Raw genomic sequence first — 10744 nt, forward strand, 5'->3', positions numbered from 1 at the left:
AAATTGCTGCTCAGCACACCTCAATTGAAAAGATTGCAGCGTTCGCGGAAACAGCAAAAGATCGGAGGTTTCATATTCAGCATCCCGGCCATCCTGGCAGCATTGGGGGCCGTTGGAAGTTTGGCCGGCGGAAGCGCCGCCATCGCAAAAACCGTCATCGACTCGAAGAAGAACAAGGCGGAATTGGAAGAACAGAAACGTCACAACCTGGCCATGGAGAAGAAAGGGGGGAAGGGCGTGATGAAAAAGTTTAAAAAAAAGAAACAGAAGCACTCACCAACCGAGACATTGAATCTCTGATCGAACCGTTACAAATCAAACACTTCAGAGGAGTTTTCATGTCCGACTCGTTACCTTCAACCGTGAAAAAAAGAGAATGCGGAGTAGTCAACTTGGACGGTCAAGAAAATCCAGGCACGCATTGGATATGTTACCACAAAAATGATGACAAGGCATTCGTTTTCGATTCTTTCGGAGGTGTTCCACCTACAAATTTAATTCATTATCTGAAAACAAACAAAACCTCCATATACTACAACGACGAACGCATTCAAAATTTCGGAGACGTGAACTGCGGTCATCTCTGCCTCTCCATGCTCGCGTTTCTCTCTAAAATAAATAACCCTACGATCGAGGATTTCCAGAAAGCATTGTGGAACCTCAAACAGCATCACTAGGATGGGCGTGTTCCATCTCACGAGCGAATCTTCAATCTTGAAACTCACGCTGCACGACGACATCGTCTATCCTAAATCCGTGGCTCTGCGTGCATTCTACAGCATGTACCTCATACCCAATGTTACGCAGCACAACAACAAAATTAGTGTCGGAAGCGAACACATCGTCGTCACGCCAGGACAATACAATCTTTCCACTTTGCAAGCTCAATTACCCAAAGGCACATACCTTTCTCAAAATTCGGTCACGCACAGAGTGGAAATCCTATCCGCGACGGAGACCGTGGACCTGGGCACCATGGGAGAACTTTTAGGTTTCGAGAACGACACCAAACTCGAAGCTGGCATCAAGCACGTAGCAACCAACATTCCTAAATTCTTGGCCATCGAAACTCTGAACGTACACTGTAACGTGGCCGAAGGCATGATCACGAAATCCTCGGACGGATTACTGGGAAGTCACAAGCAGACGGGAATCATAGCCACTTTCAAACCAAGTTCCGAGTTCATGGAACCGATCATCTACACGCCCTCTTCGCCGATCTATTTTCCAGTATGTCGCAACCGCATAGACGACATAGAGTTGGTGGTGACGAACGAGAAAGGAGACGTGGTGGATTTCGCAGGTGCCACTACGACGGCCATCGTGGAGATCAACGTATAATAAATAACCATACATGTAAAATGGAGCAAATCGAAAGTTACGAATTGCAATCTTTCCCTCCCAACCGTCGCACGTTCGCCAATCTGAACGAGGCGAACAGGGAGATCGAATACGACGTGGACGTAGGGGATGGGTTCGTTCATCCTCACAGAGCGGACCTCTACCTTCAATTCGACGTGGTGAAGAAGGAAAGCGGAGACGCGTTTCCCGCAGCAGCAAACTTGATACTCGTGGACAACTTCGTGCCTCACCTGTTCTCGCAGGTGGAGGTGAGGAAACACAACACCGTCATCGACAGAATAGATTATCCAGGCATCACGTCGACGGCAGTGGGAACGTTGAAATTATCCAAAACGGACGCAGCGTACTATCAGGCAGGAGGATTCGAAGCCGGGACCAAAATATCGACGAGAAGTCACACGGTGCTCTTTCCCATGCGTCTGCTTCCAGGATTCTTCTCGGACTACAAGGAGATAATGTGGAAGGGAGGACTGCGCGTCACGTTTCGAAGAGCGGCCAACGACAACGACGCACTGATGCGATACGCTACTTTGGGTCCGGACGGCACCACGCCGATAGCCAACACTTTACCCGAAGCAGCCAAGTGCGTCATCCGGAGCATGGAATTGAGAATGCCGGTGGTGGAATACGAAACGAACTACGCCCTCAAGTACAAAGCGGAGATCTTGAAAAGTCCGCAGGTGCCGATTCACTTTCACGGTTACCAGTGCGTGCAGAAGTTGGCGTCCGGAAGTCACATGGAATTCGACGTGACGACGCAGTTCAACAACATACAGTTCGACATGCCAGATTTCGTCGTGGTGCTCTTTCAGACCGGGCGCAATAACAATCAGGAAAAAGATTCCAGCAAGTTCGACGACTGCAAGATCAAGAACGTTTATCTGAAGAATGGACGCAACGAAGTGTTCCCGCGCGAGAATTACAACCTCGACGTGACCAAAAACGACTACCTCAAACTTTACGAAGCGTTCTCGGCTTACAAACGCGTGACCGAGGGAAGCGTGGACATGTACTACACGCCCAGCGAGTTCAAAGCACGGAGACCCATGACCGTCATCAACACATCTAAGAGAAAAAAGGTTGTGGTCAACGATCGAACCAACATCAAGGTCGTCTGCGAGTTCCACAATGCCTTGCCCGAGGATACCCTATGCAGTGTCATCCTGATTGCAGAGAAGTCCTTCGCCTACGACGTGAAGAACGAGAGGGTCACAGAGCAGTTTTAACAAGTTTTTAACATCTTTTCTTTCACAATAAGTAATTTTTGGACTAGCACAATCAGTTACAATGGCACAATACGAATTTCACTAGTTCAGATCAGTTACAAATGTCAATTTCATTAGTTATCAGTTACAATATCTTTTTTTTTTCATCACTATAGCACGAGACAATCAGAATTTGCACAAAAAAATTTGTTGTTGTTTTTACACAAGAAAATTAACAATAAAATTCTTTCTTTTTATCGTTTCAGATGGTGTCGAAACATCAAAAACACATACACACACACTAGAAAAAAAAGCATGCAACTTTATTTGTAACACACGCACATACATTCTCCATCTTCATCAAGAAAATATTATAATAAACATAATTATTTTTATCTATATCTCACAATAAAACTCTATATCCAAAAATATTACAACATCAAAATAATACTAGAGTCGTTAGTACACGTTGCATGCATTACGGAGGTCCTCTGTAGGGTTTCATGGAAGTTTGGGGAAAAAAAAACACGTGAAACTCTACAGAGGCATGACTTTGTTAGCCGCGGCCATTAGAACTGTGTTGGGCACCACGCACCCTCGCGAGGTTATAGGGGCCAGGCATCCTAAAAACGACAATTATTATTTTGTTTGTTTGCTTGTGTCACAATACAGGCGCGCGCGCGTGTGTGTGGCACACGTCGTGTTTCCCCCGAGAGAGGTTTACAAAGGTCACGATATACGGAGTTGGAAAATTACGATATGGCGCATTCGCTCGTTACTGTTGCCAGCCATAAATCTCTCTCTCTCTCTCTCTCTTCATCTTACACCAACGTTGGCATCTCTATTTTTTTTAGTTGTAAGTAAATTGCCAACACACTCTAGTTAATAATGCTACATATTATACACACACACACGCACACACATACTGCGTTGCCATCCACCCATCTCTCTCTCTTTTACAGCAGTGCCGGCTCTCCTTGTTTAGTGTGTGCAGGTTGGCAAAAATTGCTTTATGCGCTGTAAGGCAAGCCTCAAGCAAAATTGCCAGCTCCTTGCTTTAGGTTAGGTTAGACCAAAAAAAACCTTGGTGATTTTTTTCGAGTGAGGAGTTGGCAACACTAACCTCCACTTGAGGGCGGTCGACCGGGTTGATTGCACAAGCAAAATTGCCAGCTCGTTGCTTTAGGTTAGGTTAGACCAAAAAAAGCTGTGGGTAAGCTGTCGGTTGTTTAACTCTTCCCTTTCTCTTTTTTTTTCTTGTAAAAGGCTATGGCAAAAGTACCAGTGGGTTGGCAACCTTGCTTTATGCACTGTAAGGCAAGCCTCAAGCAAAATTGCCACCTCCTTGCTTTAGGTTACGTTAGACCCAAAAAAAAACCTTGGTGATTTTTTCGAGTGAGGAGTTGGCAACACTGCGAGAAAATACCTCAAGCAAGGTTGCCACCTCCTTGCTTTAGGTTAGTTTAGTGCGTAAAACAAAAACCTTGGTGATTTTTCGAGTGAGGAGCTGGCAACACTGCGCGCGAAAAGTAGGGGAGGGACCGTTCTAGGATCGCCCATTCCACCTACTACGAAAAGTAGGTCAAAGAACCGCTCTAGAACTGAGCTTACAGAAAAATATCGTAAGGGGAGACAGCCTTATAGTAAAATGTCGTAAGGCGAAAAGTAGGTCAAAGGACCGGTCTAGCCTTACAGAAAAATATCGTAAGGGGAGACAGCCTTATAGTAAAATGTCGTAAGGCGAAAAGTAGGTCAAAAGACCGCTCCAGAACGTTGGGTTTCACCTACTCAGGTCGCTTGTCACCTAAACACTACAGCTCACAGGTTGGGAAAATCTGACATGAAAATAGATAATACGCTTATGCCTTATTTATATATAATTTTCACGGGGCGTTCAATATTGTCAGCAGTATCATATTTGAGCAGGTCGCTTGTCACCTAAACACTACAGCTCACAGGTTGGGAAAATCTGACATGAAAGCAGATAATACGCTTATGCCTTATTTATATATAATTTTCACGGGCGTTCAATATTGTCAACAGTATTATATTTGAGCAGGTCGCTTGTCACCTAAACACTACAGCTCACAGGTTGGGAAAATCTGACATGAAAACAGATAATACGCTTATGCCTTATTTATATATAATTTTCACGGGGCGTTCAATATTGTCAACAGTATTATATTTGAGCAGGTCGCTTGTCGCCTAAACACTACAGCTCACAGGTTGGGAAAATCTGACATGAAAGCAGATAATACGCTTACGCCTTATTTATATATAATTTTCACGGGCGTTCAATATTGTCAGCAGTATTATATTTGAGCAGGTCGTTTGTCACCTAAACACTACAGCTCACAGGTTGGAAAAATCTGACATGAAAGCAGATAATACGCTTACGCCTTATTTATATATAATTTTCACGGGCGTTCAATATTGTCAACAGTATTATATTTGAGCAGGTCGGTTGTCACCTAAACACTACAGCTCACAGGTTGGCAAAATCTGACATGAAAGTAGATAATACGCTTATGCCTTATTTATATATAATTTTCACGGGGCGTTCAATATTGTCAACAGTATTATATTTGAGCAGGTTGCTTGTCACCTAAACACTACAGCTCACAGGTTGGGAAAATCTGACATGAAAGTAGATAATACGCTTATGCCTTATTTATATATAATTTTCACGGGGCGTTCAATATTGTCAACAGTATTATATTTGAGCAGGTCGCTTGTCACCTAAACACTACAGCTTACAGGTTGGGAAAATCTGACATGAAAATAGATAATACGCTTATGCCTTATTTATATATAATTTTCACGGGGCGTTCAATATTGTCAACAGTATTATATTTGAGCAGGTTGCTTGTCACCTAAACACTACAGCTCACAGGTTGGGAAAATCTGACATGAAAGTAGATAATACGCTTATGCCTTATTTATATATAATTTTCACGGGGCGTTCAATATTGTTAAGAGCGTTAGTTTTTGTAGAGCTCTCTTTTTCCATCTTCCCTCTATACAGTGAAGCTGTAGAAGACACAATTAGCTAACCTAGCATACAACATACCTTCCTAATTAATATGGATTTTGTCACACATTCCTCTTATTTTATACTGATGTAAATAGAAAAAATTATGTACGGTAAATGTTTTGTACATTATAGGGAAAAAATGCAAAATATCCCCCAATTTTAATTCGAATTTTTACATATTTCCACGCCACCACATATTGTCCTATTTGCTTCTTTTACTTGCCTTGCTTAATTAACTCTCGCTAATTAGCATTTTTTTGGAAGAAGTCAACTAGAACAACATATGGCGGTATGAGAAATATGTAAATTAAAGAACATTTTAGCAATATATGGGCCCTAGCAATTAGCTTCATCGACTAAGAGTACTCCTTCAAACATCTTCTGCTGATCGTATTACTAAACGAGGACGTTTAAAATTTTTGGGTGTTGAAAAAATTTGACCCTACTTTTTATTTCTATTGTTTGCTAATAGATGGCGCTAATAGTACCCCCTCCCCTCCCCTCTCCCCTCTTCTCCTCTGCTGTATGACAAATAGCACAAACATAAAAATCAAGATTTTGGAGAGCAAAACATAAAATTTGCATGCATCTGATGTCGAACCAGGAACTTTTATCTTTCGGGGAGTCAATATTATTTTTTACTCAGCCGTCATATAACATGAACACACGCAAATATTCACATGTGCTTTTTATTATTTTGTGTTCGGTAAGTACAAGTATATTCTTACATAAATTATTGTTTAATTTAATAAATTGTAAACTCAAAACCTGCTAAACTAACACTCCTTCTGTATTTCATTAAACTATTGAAAGCGAATGTTGCGTGCATGCGGAAATAACACAGAAAAAAAACAGATGGAAGCAATTTAAAATCAGTGGGGCAAGGTCAGTATTACGAGAGCGTAAAAACACGTGTTTTCATTCAACTTCGAAAAATAAGAATAAATGTGTGCATACAGAACACATATGCTTTCTTTTCACAGTTGTAAAATCATATAAATTGTACATGAAATAAGTTACGGGAAGGCTCTCTCTTTTATGTCTGTGTATATGTTGTACAATTAGGTACAAGTATTGTACAATTAGGTACAAATTGTTGTACAATTATTTTCCCCAGTTGTCCAGTTGGAGTTGGGGGCATAACACTGGTACTATTTGTAATCACAGTGCTTACTCATGTATTTTGTTTAATATTTTATTTCAAATTCACTGTCAGAAACTAGTGTTGCCAGTTCCTGGATGTAGGTTTACCTACTCTGGTGGTTGTCACTGTCAAGCTCCCAGTATTCATACAGCATAAAAAGCTATAACCCCCCTCTCAAAATATATACATTGTATACGCCAAGATGCTCAATAGCCTAGCAACACATCATGAAAAAACATGCCAAGAGAACCCAATAGGTTTATAAGTCAGTGCTGCCAACTCATATTTGAGCAGGTCGCTTGTCACCTAAACACTACAGCTCACAGGTTGGTAAAATCTAACATGAAAGCAGATAATACGCTTAACTCTTCCCTCTCTTTCTCTCCTCTCTCTTTTTTTTTGTAAAAAGCTGTAGGTGGGCTGTCGGTTGTTTAACTCTTCCCTCTCTCTCTAGGTTAGGCTAGGTTAGGTTAGGTTAAGTTAGGGTGGGTTAGGTTAGGTTAGGTTAGGTTAGGTTAGACCTGGTTAGGTTAGGTTAGGTTAGGTTAGGTTAGGTTTGGTTAGGTTAGGTTAGGTTAGGTTAGGTTAGGGTGGGTGTTGGCAGCTGTCGGTTGTTTAACTCTTCCCTCTCTCTCTCTCTCTCCTCTCTTTTTTTTTTGTAAAAAGCTATGGCAAAAATACCAGTAGGTTGGCAACTTTGCTTTATGCACTGTAAGGCAAGTCTTAAGTAAAATTGCCAGCTCCTTGTTTTAGGTTAGGTTAGACAAAAAAAACTGTAGGTGGGTGTTGGCAGCTGTCGGTTGTTTAACTCTTCCCTCTCTCTCTCCTCTCTCTTTTTTTTTGTAAAAAGCTATGGCAAAAATACCAGTAGGTTGCCAATTTTGCTTTATGCACTGTAAGGCAAGTCTTAAGTAAAATTGCCAGTTCCTTGCTTTAGGTTAGGTTAGGTTAGGTTAGAATAGGTTAGGTTAGGTTAGGTTAGGTTAGGTTAGAGTAGGTTAGGTTAGGGCCGCATCCGAATCGGTAGCAGATGTCACCTAGAGCACCGTTCCATCCGGGGACTTAGCCAACCTCCGTTGTCCGAATTCGCGGCAGACGTGGAGTCGAAGGGGAGAACAGAGAGGAGCAACAGATGCACGCTTGAACTCCCTGTGACGCTGCACTTGGCAGCCATATTCTAACTTTCACTTTGTACAGACAACATTTACTGATTAGAAGATGTAAAACTCAGTTATACTTTAACATTTTATCGATAATACTGAATACAAAAAAAATTGTAAATAATAAAATAGCGTGTTAAATTTTTAATATGGGTAGTAAATAGGTATAAATCATTGTCATGTTTGTTTGGCGTCTGCCTTCTGCTTCGGTGCGATGCGCCTGCACCCCAGAGCACGGTAGGTAAAATTCGAGCTGACACCTGGCAGGAAAAATAACAACCCTACTACAAGAGAACATGCAGATTCGGACAACTTGGACGTGACTTCAGCAGCACGCAAGAGCAACAGGAGAAAACTGGACGGAGCGCTTGCCAATCCGGACACAGCCTAGGTTAGGTTAGGTTAGGTTAGGTTAGGTTAGAGTAGGTTAGGTTAGGTTTGGTTAGGTTAGGTTAGAGTAGGTTAGGTTAGGTTAGAGTAGGTTAGGTTAGGTTAGCTTAGGTTAGGTTAGGTTAGGTTAGGTTAGAGTAGGTTAGGTTAGGTTAGGTTAGAGTAGGTTAGGTTAGGTTAAGTTAGGTTTGGTTTGGTTTGGTTTGGTTAGGCTAGGTTAGGGTGGGTCAGGTTAGGTTAGGTTAGGTTAGGTTAGGTTAGGTTAGGTTAGGGTGGGTGTTGGCAGCTGTCGGTTGTTTAACTCTTCCCTCTCTCTCTCCTCTCTCTTTTTTTTTGTAAAAAGCCATGGCAAAAATACCAGTAGGTTGCCAATTTTGCTTTATGCACTGTAAGACAAGCCTCAAGCAAGGTTGCCAGCTCCTTGCTTTAGGTTAGGTTAGACCAAGACAAAAACCTTGGTGATTTTTTTTCGAGTAGGTGTTGGCAACACTGCGAGTCCTATTTTCGGTTGCAGAACTCTCAAGCAAGATTGCCAGCTTCTTGCTTTAGGTTAGGTTAGACCAAGAACCTTGGTGATTTTTTTTCGAGTAAAATATTGGCAACACTGCGAGCCTCACCGAGCCTCACTTCCGGTTTTCTGAACTCTCAAGCAAAATTGCCAACTCCTTGCTGTTTTAGGTTAGGTTAGACCAAAAACCTTGGTGATTTTTTCGAATAAGCGGTTGGCAACACTGCGAGCCTCACCGAGCCTCAATTCTTGTTTCAGTACCGGGCCACTTGTACTACTAATTATGGATTCTTTTCACTGTTCAGGGATTTCTTCTTTATTCCATATTAAACAAATTAATTTATGAATTTGACATATTAACGAATTTCCACCATATTTAATTAACTCAGCTGGTATTAAATCAATGCCAGGTGCTTTGTTATTCTTTAGCCTCTTAATAGCATCTTTAACTTCAGTGAAGTTAGGTTCTGGAACTAAAGGTTCTGCTGTGTGGACTTCATTTACTTCTGATTTATCTCCTACATGAACATTTAAAAGGTCATTAAAGTAGTTCTTCCATCTATTTAGAATATCGCTTGGGTCAGCTAGAAAATCACCATCTTTATCTTTGATCAAGTTTAGTTTAGGTTGCCACCCCTTTCTAAATTCATTTACACCTTTATATAAATCTCTGATATGTACGACTTCAAATAACATAATCAACAGTAAACGATTCAACGTTATTCATAAATTGCGGAGGCATCGAGCAGAAAGATTTGGTAAGTAAAAGTGTATATTTTATCTTCTGTCTTGCATGCTCATGAGGTGTTGTTTTCTTTTTAGTCGCTTTACTTGGCGTAGGGACATTTGGTCAGTTGTAGGGACATTTTGACTATATCTGTAGGGACATTGCCGAAAAGTGGTTGGCAAGACTGATTTTTAGTACTTGTCCTGCCGATCTCCACAACAGAGTGCGTACCACAGCACGCTACGGCACCAGGAGTCTTGGGTTTTAATTCCGGCTGCGGTATAAGTGTTCATTGCAGTCCCGTACCCAGGGGAGGGGCCACAGGGCCATTCTCCCCTCTCGAGCAATGAAATATTTAAATGTGAACCTGTAAAAAGTTACGAAAATAACATAATGAATATGTTTCTTGTGTAGAAACGCAGTCTCCAGAAATCTGAAGTCTGCGATATTGGATACCTTTAGTTTTATAGCTATTGATGCAAGACCGGTGGAGGCGCATAATGGTTCGGATCCCACTTTAAACTGTAGATCTAGTCCCAATTTGTCTATCTGTGCATAAAAGTGGACATAAAACAAAAACTCATACTCAAACTTGTCTATTAAGAGAAAGTAAGTCGTCTTTGCTCCCCAGTTTTGGCACACAATCGCCATTACTGGCTACTAGATGAAAATCTCTCTCTCTCTCTTTCGTTAACCATATAACCATGATCCTTCGTAGCGGACTATGGGTTAACTCACATTTAGAATTCTCTATTGTAATAACAATTGCTAACGTGAGTATAATTTAATTTATAAGTAGGGCTATATAATTTTCTAAACATAGAATTATCGTGGCTGTTCCATGATCCTGGTATAAGAAAATAAAGTAAATTTGAAAAACATTGCGAAAATCAGAACTATCCGAATACTTCTGACGAGTGTCGGCGATTGGGTGCCAGAACTGGGGAAGGGGACAGTTACTTGGTAGACTAAGCTTTAAGAGGCAATAGTACGTGTACGTACAAAAGTGACAATAAACGTCGTACGCAACTGGCCCCAGGTCCCCCCAAATAGCCACCCATCACTGTGTGTGTGTGTATGTATATATATATATACACATGAATCAACGAGTTAGAGTGAGAACAGGAGACGAAATGACAGAAGGCTGTGAAATTGGAAGAGGAGTCCGACAAGGATGCTGCCTATCGCCTACTTTGTTTAATATCTATTTAGAA

The sequence above is a fragment of the Lepisma saccharinum genome, chromosome 25 (genome assembly GCF_977018435.1).
Source record: "Lepisma saccharinum chromosome 25, izLepSacc3.1, whole genome shotgun sequence".
NCBI lineage: Eukaryota > Metazoa > Arthropoda > Insecta > Zygentoma > Lepismatidae > Lepisma > Lepisma saccharinum.